The sequence below is a fragment of the Petromyzon marinus genome, chromosome 33 (genome assembly GCF_048934315.1).
Source record: "Petromyzon marinus isolate PM22_M1 ecotype Great Lakes invasive population chromosome 33, UKy_Petmar_22M1.pri1.0, whole genome shotgun sequence".
Classification (NCBI taxonomy): domain Eukaryota; kingdom Metazoa; phylum Chordata; class Hyperoartia; order Petromyzontiformes; family Petromyzontidae; genus Petromyzon; species Petromyzon marinus.
In genome coordinates this window covers 3,550,504-3,563,038 of record NC_133699.1, presented here as the reverse complement: position 1 = coordinate 3,563,038, position 12,535 = coordinate 3,550,504, and the positions used below count along the sequence as shown (strand labels likewise).

Below are 12,535 nucleotides of genomic sequence, written 5' to 3'. Positions count from 1 at the left end.
GACCCTGACACTTGCTGTATATTTTGAGTTTGCATGTCTCTCTCCCCATGATCTAGTGGATGTTTTTTTTTTTCTCCGGGTCCTCCGGTTTTTCCCTCCACATTTAAAAATCAACATCACGCGTTCAGAGCAGGGGTCGGCAACCAAAACAACGAGAAGATCTTTTTGTTTTCGAATTCGGTAAAGCAACTCAATATTTCAAGAGCTGCAATGCACATGGTGAATACGAGACGGTGGTGGTTCTTTAATAAGCGACGTCACGAAGCACGGTCCTTAAAGATCCACCGCATGCGGCTCCGACGCCGCAGGTCACTGACCCCTGGCACAGAGTATTTGGCCGCTATAAATGTCCACGTGATAAGCCACTCTGCTCAGCTTTTATTTGTGACAGCCAGGTCGCTGCTGAAAAAGCACTGAAAAAGCGCTGGAAAGCTCGGTCGGCCTTACTTGATAAAAAATAAAATAAATTATGTTAGCCGTGGCTGGGAATAAAACTATAATTGTAAAGTCACTAATATCAGTAACGATGTGACCTAACCGACTCATTTAAATTGTGGGAACAGATGTACGCGCAATTCTTGCCCGGTGTTTATAAGTTTAAAAGCTCAAAAACGTTACCAGCCGTGCAATGTTAAAGCGTCGTTTCACCTAAATGGACCCGACATTTGGTAACGTTGTGGAAATAACAAAAATACGTCAAAGCACAAATTTTTCCTGACAATTTGTAATACGTTAAAACGGTTCACGTTTACATTATATGTCGTCTTAATATCAGTGGTATCTTATTTCAACGAACTTAACATAAGCAACATGTAAACTATTTTTTTTAAAATACATAATTAGTCATGATCGTTCCACTGCTGAATGAAGGCCTCCCCCCATTCAATCACCATCTCTTCTGATCCTATGATGTAACAACAACCGCCAATCACCACGAAGTGGCGGTGACGTCACCACGGCGCTTTTTGCCAGTCTATGTTGCACGTCGAGGCCATGTGAAGTGTCGACATGACGTAATAATCTACCTGGCACCTGCACGCAAGCTGATTGCATTGCTCCATCTTCCTCGTGCGCATCCTCTCAGATGCATTCCATTCCTTGACTGCAATCAATCGCCATCATTTTCGACCATTGGATATAAAACAAATGGAATCTTAAATTATATGGATTTGTAGCTCTCAATAAATGGATAAGAATGTCACCAGTTATTAAAAAAACAATAACATAATCTTAAAAAAACTACTTTCCAGAAAAGGCTAGGACATTGATTACAACAAACTAATTTGTACTTGTTTTAACTTATCTAAAAATTAGATCACTTGATTGTGCGTTGAATGGCAGGCTCTGTACAGAAATTACGTAAACAAAATTAACTCGGATATTATGCATCTATGCTGTGCTTAAAAAAATCTACACTGACAATAATTTACACAGAGGATTACGGAGCATGCCAAGCTCAGCACAACTCTACTGCGGTTTTATCCAGAAAAGCAGAATACATAAGCACTGGCACGTGTCGTAATAACCATGCCATTTGCTTCTCCAGGCAATCTTCGCCGACACTTTTGAGAATCTTCTTCCAGCAGTGTCCTACATTGGGGGGTTTGGCCAATTCCACCCACGAGCTTTTGGCTCCGTATGAGAGTTAACTCGACTCCGTGGAGAAAACCCCACCACGCACACGAGGAAGTAAAACTCTCTCTCTCTCTTCTCAGCACAGATAGATTCAAGAATCCATTTCTGAACTTTCATCTGCCGGTTGCCTCACAGCTCAAGCTTACAACTGCCTGATATTCCGAGACATTCTCCAATCCATGTACAAGCCAAACTCAATCCAGATTAGTTTGCGGGATCTGATGAGATCGGGCGGATAAGGGTGGGAGATAGATTTGGTCAGACAGTCGAACAAGGGCACACGCGCACGAGTGCACACACGCACGCAGGGGCGCGCACACACACACGTGTCACCTCCGGAGCACACACACACGCTATACCCGCGTACACGCATCGACGATGCTGAGACCATCACGGATGAGGGAGATTTATGATTTGCCACGGGGGTTTTTGTTTGTCCAGCAATGCTGTTTTTCAACTTCCCAAAAGGCTGTAAGGTCTCCGTTGTCCACTTTCAGGGGACTGCAGTGCTGCTGTTTAGTATTTGTTCTCCTTTGCATGCATCATCACATTCATAGCGGGCGGGGGCGGGAGGACCGTCCCTTACTTTACACTGCAGCTTAGGGCAATTGAAAAGTGCCACATTTCAATTTTAATATTGAAAATATAAGCCATTGTTAAGCACTCACGCACGCGCATGTATAATTGTATATGTATGAGCATCTGAGCTATAAGCTCATAGACAAGGAAGAAGAATACAGCACGTACACGGGGTCCATTTCTAAACCTTAGACCAGCCTTAAAAACCTATGCCCAGAATGGCGAGGACCTGGCCAACCCCCCCCCCCCCCCCAACCTGCTATGATGAGTCTGGTGTGCCTGATACAGGATGTTGCAATGTGTGATGTGAGGGGGGATGCGGAATATAACATAGTTTACGAATAAAGTAACTTGACATGTTTCCCGTTGTGGTGCAGCAGTCAGGACACTGGACTTGCCGCGCCGGGAGGTTGATTCGATCTCCCAGCGCCGCAGTTGAAGCAATGGATACCCTTCCTTAATCTGCCCACCGCTGTCCACCCAGCCCTATACACAGCTACACCCGCAGATAGTCGATCGGCAGGTCAAGTGTGGTGTGGTATAATTTGGGTACTCCCACCACTTGCAAATTGTCTGACCAATGTGGAAGAGTAGGCCAAATACCCGACTCTTGAGCTCCATCATAGTGGATGTCCCTCTGCCAGCAGTGGCCTCGGCAGGAAATTGCATGGCTGCCCCTTAACCTATTTGACCTGTTGTGAGATTGCTGTTTGATTGTTTGGTTTTTACTCCACAGTAGCCACACAGTGTTACTGTAAACATGTTTTACTGGCGCAAATGGTCAACGCTTAAGAGTTGATGTCTCGTTAGGACCCATGGCAGTTGTCAAGTGTGATGCATATTCTATTAGGCTTTGTTAGTTTTATACCGTTTTACTGCCTATATGTCTAATTTTCTTTCAAATTCTTTATCTACGCAATTGACAGATACACTACCAAGATTATACTGTAATATATATTTTCTCTTTCTAATAAAACGGCTTCTTCCCCAGTCATGTATTCTCTACGTTGCATTAATCGTTAATCTTTCTGCATTTCCTCGTTCGTTGCAAATGCCACGCAAAGCTTGCACACAAGGGTGCAAACAAATGTACACACACTTAGATCACTTTTCTTCCATACATTTGCAAAGGCATGCACATTTAAAAAATGCATTACTATGAATACACCACCGGAAATGAAAATCGTATTTTGGAATTAAAGGGCACGGTATTATATTTGCTTTGTGATCTCTTTTTAATCACTATACTATGTATAGCCGACATCACTTGAAAAAGTTCGAATTTCAGTGCAGTGAAATATCTTGCAATCCTAAATTTCAGCAATGCACATGCGTAATAATGTCTCCACTGAATCAGGGGACTCTTTTTCACGAAGGCTGCAAAAGAAAATATCATTTGGTCAGTCATTATCACGATGATCATCATCAGACATGATCTATCCACTGCTAGACGGAAAGCCCCCCGCCCGAGCTATCGCCCACGTGTATGAGAGTATAATGTTCAAGATCTTCATAGATGGGTCAACAGCTTACTTTGCATCAAATGAAATGTAACATCTAACAATAACATTGCAAATGACGCGAATGCGCTCCCCTTCAAAAATTCGCAAAGATTGCTCAGAAAAGCAGCGTAGTATGTTTGACGAGTCTATTTATATGCATGTGTGTATATATGTTGAGGTGCGACTGACGACGCAGACACGGTTCTTGAGTAGGGGCGGATGCCAAGGCTTATTAAGGGCTACTGCCAGTAACTTATTAAAGGCTTACGCCTAACAGGTGACAACCCTAATATCTCCCCAGGGGAAAGGTACTGGGAGGTCTCTAGCTCCACCCAGGCTATACGTGATCTTCCCCCAGCACCGACCGAGGGATCATCCAACTCGGTCGGCCGGGTGAAGCATCACTCTCGCCTGGCGCCGATTCCCCCTACCCTGGATCCCGACTCCCTAACTCTCTCCGTTCCTGGCCCTTCGCGACGACCCCTCTCTACGTCACGGGTTCCCCTTTATATATCCCCCGTAACCTCTGACGTCATCCATTCTCACCCCCCTGAGTGACATGACGTCCTCAACTACTCGTCTACATATATATGGGATAGCGGGAAGCGGTAGTGTAGTGGTTAGCGCGCTGCGCTCCGAAACTGGCTACCCGAGTTCAATGCCAGCTTACGGCCAACACCAGTGACGATTATCTGTACCGGTCCTGGGCCTCCCCTAGGTCGATTCAGCCTCAAATGAGTGCGCTGTGTAAACATCGCCACTGGGGAGACAAAGGCGGTCGCGCGTGATGTTGGCCACCCACCCCCTCGTGTACCGTTCCTGCCTTCATAGGTGCTTGCTAACAACACTTGCCCCAACAGTCTGTTAAAGGTTATACAGGGGATCTTTACCTTTGTTATAAATGGGATAACGGTGCAAACCTTCGATATCTTCCGCACGCCACTGCTAGTGCAAGGGCCTCCACCAGAGTGTGTTCTAGTGAGCCCCTCTAGAGGTGGAAGTTCCCACGCTGTACTCCAACGCATGCGACCTGTCGGTCAACTGCGGTGTTTTCAACGACACTGCTGGGTGGACAGAGGCGAGGGGATTTGCCAACATGCCCCAGCTTTCACTGCCACGCTGGGAGATTGAACCGGTGACCATTAGTTTGGAAGTCCAGCGTACTCACCATCCTGCCACGGAAGCATCTTACAATACGTGTATGTAAACATGGGCTGGTTTATTACACCACGTGGATAGTTATAAAATCAGCACGTTTATACCACGGATGTCTATTTACAAAAGGGTTAACATTTCTTTCCAGTGCCCTGGAGGGCTTGTAATGTATGGGCTTGTAATGTATCATTATTGCTTGGAGCAGGATTATTGATGATCATCAACCATTTATATAACAAGTGCTGCATTTTGTTGGTGGGTTCACATCTTCATGGCGCTACACAACAACAACACAGATAGCAACCCGCTATAATCTCCAACATTTGCATTCGATGGTCCCTTTGAAGCTCCCACTTGTACTGACAATATTCCAACTGCAGAGCTTTAATCGGACACAAATCTTGATGACATTGCTATATGTATCTACGGTCCTGTAAGTGACAGTAAAAACTTTAAAGTGCTGGCATGTGTTTGTGCTGACATTAAGTAAGTCTTGTGTTACATTTTTCTTTCTCGTGTCTACAGCCCCTTGTCAATGCTCCGCTGTATAAATAATTTTCCATGGTGTGTCTGTCATGTGGGTTGCTTTGCTATACTTCACCACGCCGGTCAGTGTGAAGGGAACTGGGGGATGGGGGTGGGGTTCAGGACTGGTTCAGATATCAACTCGCCATGGATGTTAGACCTGGCCAGAATTCAAACTTGGGCCATTTGGTTCACGCTACAATATGTATCCGTACAGTAACAAAACATTACGTGCGTGCGGAAAAAAAACAGCAAAAATTCATGGTGGTCCATTAGCGTTTCAACTCCGAAGAATTGATCATCTGCATTTGCAAAATATGATTCCGAGAATGTATTGGCATGCCCCACCAATGTCACATCCCCTGCTGCTCGCAGCTTGCAGGCCTGTTCACTCCCATCGTTAAGGTGCGCGCAGAATGGAAACGAATAAGCAGCATCTGAGAATCTGCAAAAAAAACCTAATAGTGCATTCTTGACTTAAGGCTTTCGTGACTGCAGGAATTCATACTCTTTGGGTCTTTCGGTAAAGTCATTATTTTTCTATTTACGTGACTTTACCGAAAGACACAAAGAGTGCATTATCATTATTTCTGCAGAACCCAATAATTTCACGAATATATGTGAGTTTCGCCCTTCTTGAGCTGACAATGTCGCGTTTGTTTCCATGCGATGTCATTCCCATGACATCGTGCAGACGCTGCTAACTCCATGGTGTCTGCAGGCCTTTTTTTTCTAGCATAGTCATTTAATATGTGGAGCGTTTGTGCATTTGCTTTCCCCCCCACTCACTTTCCCTCTCCTGTGTGTGCTTATTTCCCTTGCCATATTTAGATCTCTTCGTTTTCTCTGTGTTGTATTTACACGTTTGTTTTCACATTCATTCATCTCCTCCCACTCACTGCGTCTGTAAATTACCACCTTCTCGCTCAAAACCTACCAATTTTGCCGGAGACATTGGTTTATTCTAATAGCGGCACAAAAGCGTGCGTTAATTGACAGCCGCATACCTATGGCAATTTGTATGAACGAACAATATACTGAACTATAGTGGAATGGCATTTCATTTTGCTCTTCTTTATCTGATTAATCATCTTATATATATATACCATTATGTACTTACTAAAATGGTCCACTCCACAATTATTAAAGTACACTGTTGCTGCTCTGTTAATGGCGTGTATGTATCTACAGGAGGTATGTGAGACTTGAGATGTGAATAGAGGCAGTCGCTCAATGTGTATATGCGTGCGCGAGTATTTTATCACCTATGTGTGAACGTGTGTCTTTGGGTATATTCATGAGCGGTGCTGAAACGGTTAGCGCGCTGCACTTCGAACCCAGTCGCCTGAGCTCGATTCCCAGCCACTACTCACATCAGTGTCAATTGCCACCTGAACCAAGCTTGGATAATGAATTCAGTAACATGTTTGGTGTATAAACATCAACACTGGGAAGACAAAGATGGCCAGGCATGTTATTATGTCACACTACCCATTTGTAAAACACGCTGGCCTTAATGAGTGCCCCTAACAGCATTTGATCTTCCCAATTCCCGATTCCTGTAACATGCAAAGCCTGTTACAATACTCGCCGTTTGCGACATATGTAACCATGATTGTAGCTAAGATCCGTACCGTGTAATCACATCTATACCGTTGCAGGACGCCCACGAAATGGAGCCTAACAGCTTATTGGGCCCTTCCTGCTGAAATAAAAAAAATAAAAAATATCGAGCTAAAAGTCTGATAAACGCTATGGGTGGTTGGAGGGGGGTTAGTATTTGAATCCGTATGGCTCTATTAATATATGAGAGAATATTTGCTTTGTGTTTTTTTTTGTGTCTGCTGATGGCTGTGTATGCATACATGCATGTGGCGTGTTGTCGAGTTGGTCTCGTTTATGCTTAAGCTCTGAATGCATTCAAAATGCCTTCAGAGAGACGTTGGGTGATAGTTCACATGAAGCACAGGTCAGCTATCGTATCCACAGAATACTGCTGTACTCATTGCTAGGTGTTTTTTCGTGAATTATTAATAAAAGTTGTTCTCTCTGTGTTGCATTTTTTTAGTCACGGTTATCTCAATGCAAGATAAACGCATCGTATTTCAATGGAGATACACCTATAATCATCTTTTATTTGGAATGTTTTCCCCCCAAAACAAAGGCAACATCGAAAGCAATTTCTCAGTTTCCACATTCGTGCCCGAGATATCCTCTCTATTTGATTTCTTAGCATTCATCAGCTGAGATCAAATAAAAATAATAATCTTTTTCTGCAAATGAAATGTGTTACCAAGATAATTTATTGTGGAAGCAATGCAGCCAAATAAATTACATTTCAGAACGAATAAAAAGGAATGCATATGGTAAAAATAAATTATAAAAATCTACACGGACGTATACATTTTTTTTTATTTTGCAATTTTAAGAAGCAAGCGGTGAAACTAGTCACATTGAGCTGATTAAAATCGATCTGCCGGGGTGCACTTTATTTACATCAGTCTTGATAACGGAAGCCCTGTGCCATTTCCTTGGGCGATTGTATTAGTGCTTAGCGCACTAATTGCGTTTTCATTCGCGTGAAATAACCATGCCTTCACAAACGGTTCACTCTCTCCTCCAGCGAACGGGCAGCCCCAGAGTATGAATTAAGACGCGGTAGCCTCTTCTGTAGACCACTGCATTCGGTCATTCATGGTACGGGGACAGGCTGAACGCTGGATGGACGCGACTGCCGATGGTCGCAATAGCGCAATACACAGCGATGCACATCACAGCACCGTCAGAGCGCCGCTGATCACACACCCTGCGCAATGTTCTACCTTGTAATACTGTGTGTGTGTGAACCATTAACTCGAAAAGAAAGATTCAACAACAATTTGCTTTCCATTGTGAGATACGTCCCCAAAAAAAAACACGAACAGCGTGACCGCTTCTCGAAATATCAGACATCACGCAGAAAACCCGCATTGGAACATCGTGAAGAGTGTCATACAATCCTCGATTGTGCCTGCTTAAAATAGAATATGCATTTTTTTTACAACGACTTTGATTACCGGAAATCTATTTGCTCAGTGCTAATATTCAGGAATAATAATACACAGGCAGACAGACCCACCTCGCAATGTGGTACTCTGAACAGCAGTCAATTGCGACCGTGTGTGCAGCTGCCGCTGGAAGCTCCATATGAGCTGCTGTTTCATAGCCCTGAGCCTTTAATGCAATAGTTGGGGGGGGGGGGGGGGGTGAGACACCCATTCTAGATAACACCAGAATTAAGCTCGATAATTTTTTTTCCCTTCTCTCCGCCATTCGGATCACAAGGAAATTTATCTTTGAAACACGTGCCCTTAATTCATTTTATAGTCTTATCCAAAAATCAATTTAGTGTGGACCTCAGAGAGAGAGAGAAATATAATAACAAAAAAAATGAGCAAAATGGTTAGGGACAAACAGATTGCAATATTGGTCACTTTTTCATTCTCACTGCCTTTCTGGACCACTGACAAATGCGACACCTACCTCTCACTTTTCATTTCCTTTTTTAAAATGTCTTATCTCTGTTGAAAAAAAACTTAATTTAAGATCCTGAAATTGCCTTTCTTTCTTCAGCCTCTACAGATGACACTATATGAATTTTAACTTTAATTTAGCAGCTCATTTTTACCTTTTTATATTATTGAATTTTGTCCCTTTAATGATTTGTGAAAATAAGTTGTGATATATTTTACTATTATTATGATCGTTATATATTTTTTTGAATTATTGTTGCTTTCGAAATATGTATTTGATGGTTCGTTATGTAAAAGCACACTGGTGAATAATTAAAGCCAGAATCCGAATATGTACAGCATACCATGTATTATATATAAACAGATTAAACCATCTACAGCTCAGGGGATCAGCGCAGACTACTCTAAGATCGGGGATTTTCTTATCTCTGCTATCTTTTTCCCAAAACCTCTACCCGCATCTTAAATGGAACACGGGGGCAGTTCGGTTTGGGTTGGTGTTAGGGTTAGGGCATAGAGTGTGTGCTGTCTGTCATGCGAATTGGAATCGTTTCTTCAAAATTGGCGAAGCGATGCTGTTACTGCCTCAATTTTTTTCTCCCCCTTTTAAAGAGATGTCAGCAGACAGAGAGCTGCAGCGTGACTTCACAGCCTAATCTTCACAGTTACATTTCAAATCCACTGCAACGTTTAAATTGCTATCATTCTCACTCTCTTGGTTTGTCTGACTCCACACTCCAGCCTCCCACTGACCCCCACCCCCCTTTATCCGTCTGAGCAACCTGCGTCTCAAATAAACAACTGGAAATCAGTCCCCCTCCTCGCCAAATCCCCTGTCCATCTCCATGGCTCTGGTTCTCGAAGGGGGGACCCAATATAGCCGCATATTTTCCTTGGGGGGGGGGGGGGGGGGTTTCAACGTTTTCCATTCAAAACCCATCCAACCGGCACGGAGTGGACAAAATGCTGCAAACGCGCACACACACACACACACCGCAGCAACGTGTTCAAAGACGACGAGATCACACGCATAGCCTGAACAGACTGTTGGGGCAAGTTGCCGTTTGCGAGCACCTACGAAGGCCGGCACGGCACACGAGGGTTTTGTGGGTGGCGAGCATCATGCCCGACCGCCTTTGTCTCCCGACTGGCGATTGTGTGCGCACGCGTGGATGAGCACAAACCGCAACGCACTTGCAACGCGACGGTGCAGCACCTTGAGTCAGACAGACTCACCACACAGCCGCGCACACTTTAGGTCATTCCTGAGCCGACACTTTCGCTGGTAAATACGCGCACGTACACACGCCACGCACGCGCGCGCGCGCGCGCATACACGGACAAGTGCTGTTAGCGAGCACCTATGAAGGCCGGCACGGCACACGAGGGGGTGGGTGGCCAGCACCACGCCCGGCCGCCTTTGTCTCCCCAGTGGCGATATTTACACACCGCGCTCATTTGAGGTTGAGTCGACCTAGGGGAGGCCCAGGACCGGCACAGACAATCGTCACCGGTGTTGGCCGTGATCGGGAATCGTACTCGGGTGGCCGGGTTCGTAGCGAAGCGCTAACCGCCGCTCCCCACACTCGCACGCTCATCCACGAACACGGCCATCGAGCAACGCACGCACGAGGAACAACATAGAAGACACGCGAGTGAATGATTCGGCATGCCACTGCGCGCACGCCCAAGCGAATCTTGCGCCCCGCAACAAGCAAATAAAATCGCCGAGCGAAAAACAAAGCCAGACATGCACGCATCGACAACAAGGCAAAACACACAAACCCACACGAACGGTCTTTTTCACACCCCTACTTAATTTGTCATTCACACTTCACTTCAGCACGTACAGTTTGTACACATGTGTGTGCCTGCGCACCGCATGCATGCCTGCATGCACGCACGGGAACAGTTTTGCTTGTTTAATGGCATTCATCAACAATTACGACACAGGGGGGGTCGGGTGGTCAGAGGAAAAGAATAATAAACATCAACTCACCACCCTCTGTCTTGATTACGCAAACACAACCCGGAGACTCTTTAATTGATTTTTTTCTTTCTCCGAACCACGGGCTATGAAGTTTTTTTTTTAAAGAACAGATGGTGACACGCGATTTCCTCGAAGAAGCTCCGTCACTTGCACTTGTCATGCCCTGTGAGCGCAGCTTGCTGGCCGGCACAGATGACAGCACGAGGCAGAGTGAGAGAGAGAGAGCGAGAGAGAACGCGCGAGAGAGAACGTGAGAGAGAGAGAGAGAATGGAGGGGGGAGGAGGTGGCGGGGGGTGGGGTTGGTGGGTAAGGATGAGGAGCGAGAGACGAAGCAGCACTGAGAACCGACGCAGCAGCAGCAGCAGGAGCAGGAGCAGCAGGCGCCGCCGCAGCCACAGCCACAGCCACAACCTCCTCCTCCTCCGCGTGCGCTCGCTCACTGGAGCCTCCTCTCGCAGCCCTCCCCCTCCTGCTCGCCGCTCTCGGCACCAAATCCACGAGGCGATGAGGTCACAGGTGGGCACAACCACTTCGCCGTCGAGATGGGGGGGGGGGAGTGTACGGCGGTGTGGCTGGGTACCGAGACGAGGAGGTGGCGTTCGTTGGCTGTGAGCACAACGCAGGTCGGGTAAAGGTTCAAACGACTTAACTTTGCGTTCACTTTTGACAACAACAACAACAAGAAAATAAGCGGTAATGCAGTGGAGACAATAATAGTGGTGGTGGTGGTGACGATCGGCATGGCTGGAGCTCTTACGATTAAAGTAATTTCGTGTGAACTTTAATATGACGGGCGGATTTGATCGCGCCATTTATGCGCGCCGAGTGATTAATTGGTGTTGTTTTACGGAGAAGGAGCAGAGCATAATGCGTGTCCTCAAGACGAATGTCTGGAGGGTTTTGAATAGAAGCTCCTCCGGTGTGGACGCGACCCTATTGCCTCGAAACCATTCGTGCAACCGATAGACGGCAGCGGCGATAGTGGAACATGTGGATGGCGAGACAAAATACCGTATACATATTCTCGCGAAGAGAAACGGTTTTTAAAAGATGTGCACCCTCAATCCCTCCTTACAAAACATTCTAACTAAGCCAACGATGCATTTATTTCTCCAGGCTTTCAGTGGTGCAAAGCAATTGGCCCGCACAATCACACGCTAATTGCGAGCAATTTGAGACTCAAACTTGGTCCATGATATGGTTAAGTCGGCATGGAAAACTTGAGGTGGAAGATGAAGCCACTTGCATTTCAGATTCAAAGTGACAGCGTGACAAGGGCATGCAGAAGCATCGCAAATGTCTAAGCGATTACATCTTAATCTCAGCACTTTCCAGTTTAAAGGGCTCCACAGTATTGCCTCTGTTTCCAGCAGGAAATCCACAGGGGACGTGTTAAAAGTTACGTCTGTATATAAATGAGATTGCTTGTGCCTGAATTATGCAAACAATAAGTATTTGGAAATATCACGAGAGCATCGTCTCGATTATTTGTATATAGCGCGTGTCAGTTGCCGTAAGCATGTGGCAATAATGCGTCAAATGAATTGCTTGATTGCAAGATCTCCGAGTGTATAAACGTCATTATTCGTGTCACGCTTATAAAATGTATTAGATGGTTTGCAGTGTTACAGGGATA

General features: G+C 45.5%; 1 protein-coding gene across 2 annotated transcripts in view; it reads right to left on the bottom strand.

Moving 5' to 3' along the window:
* LOC116948326 (leucine-rich repeat transmembrane protein FLRT3-like) overlaps positions 1-11,424 on the bottom strand; it is a 51,392-nt gene extending 39,968 nt beyond the window's left edge. Inside the window, exon 1 of one of the 2 annotated variants that reach the window (XM_076071457.1) lies at positions 8,515-11,424. The gene's annotated coding sequence lies outside the window, so the exon portion shown is untranslated. The remainder of the gene's footprint in view (positions 1-8,514) is intronic. The other variant, XM_032964883.2, reaches the window with a different exon arrangement.
* Between the last annotated feature and the right edge of the window lie 1,111 nt (positions 11,425-12,535).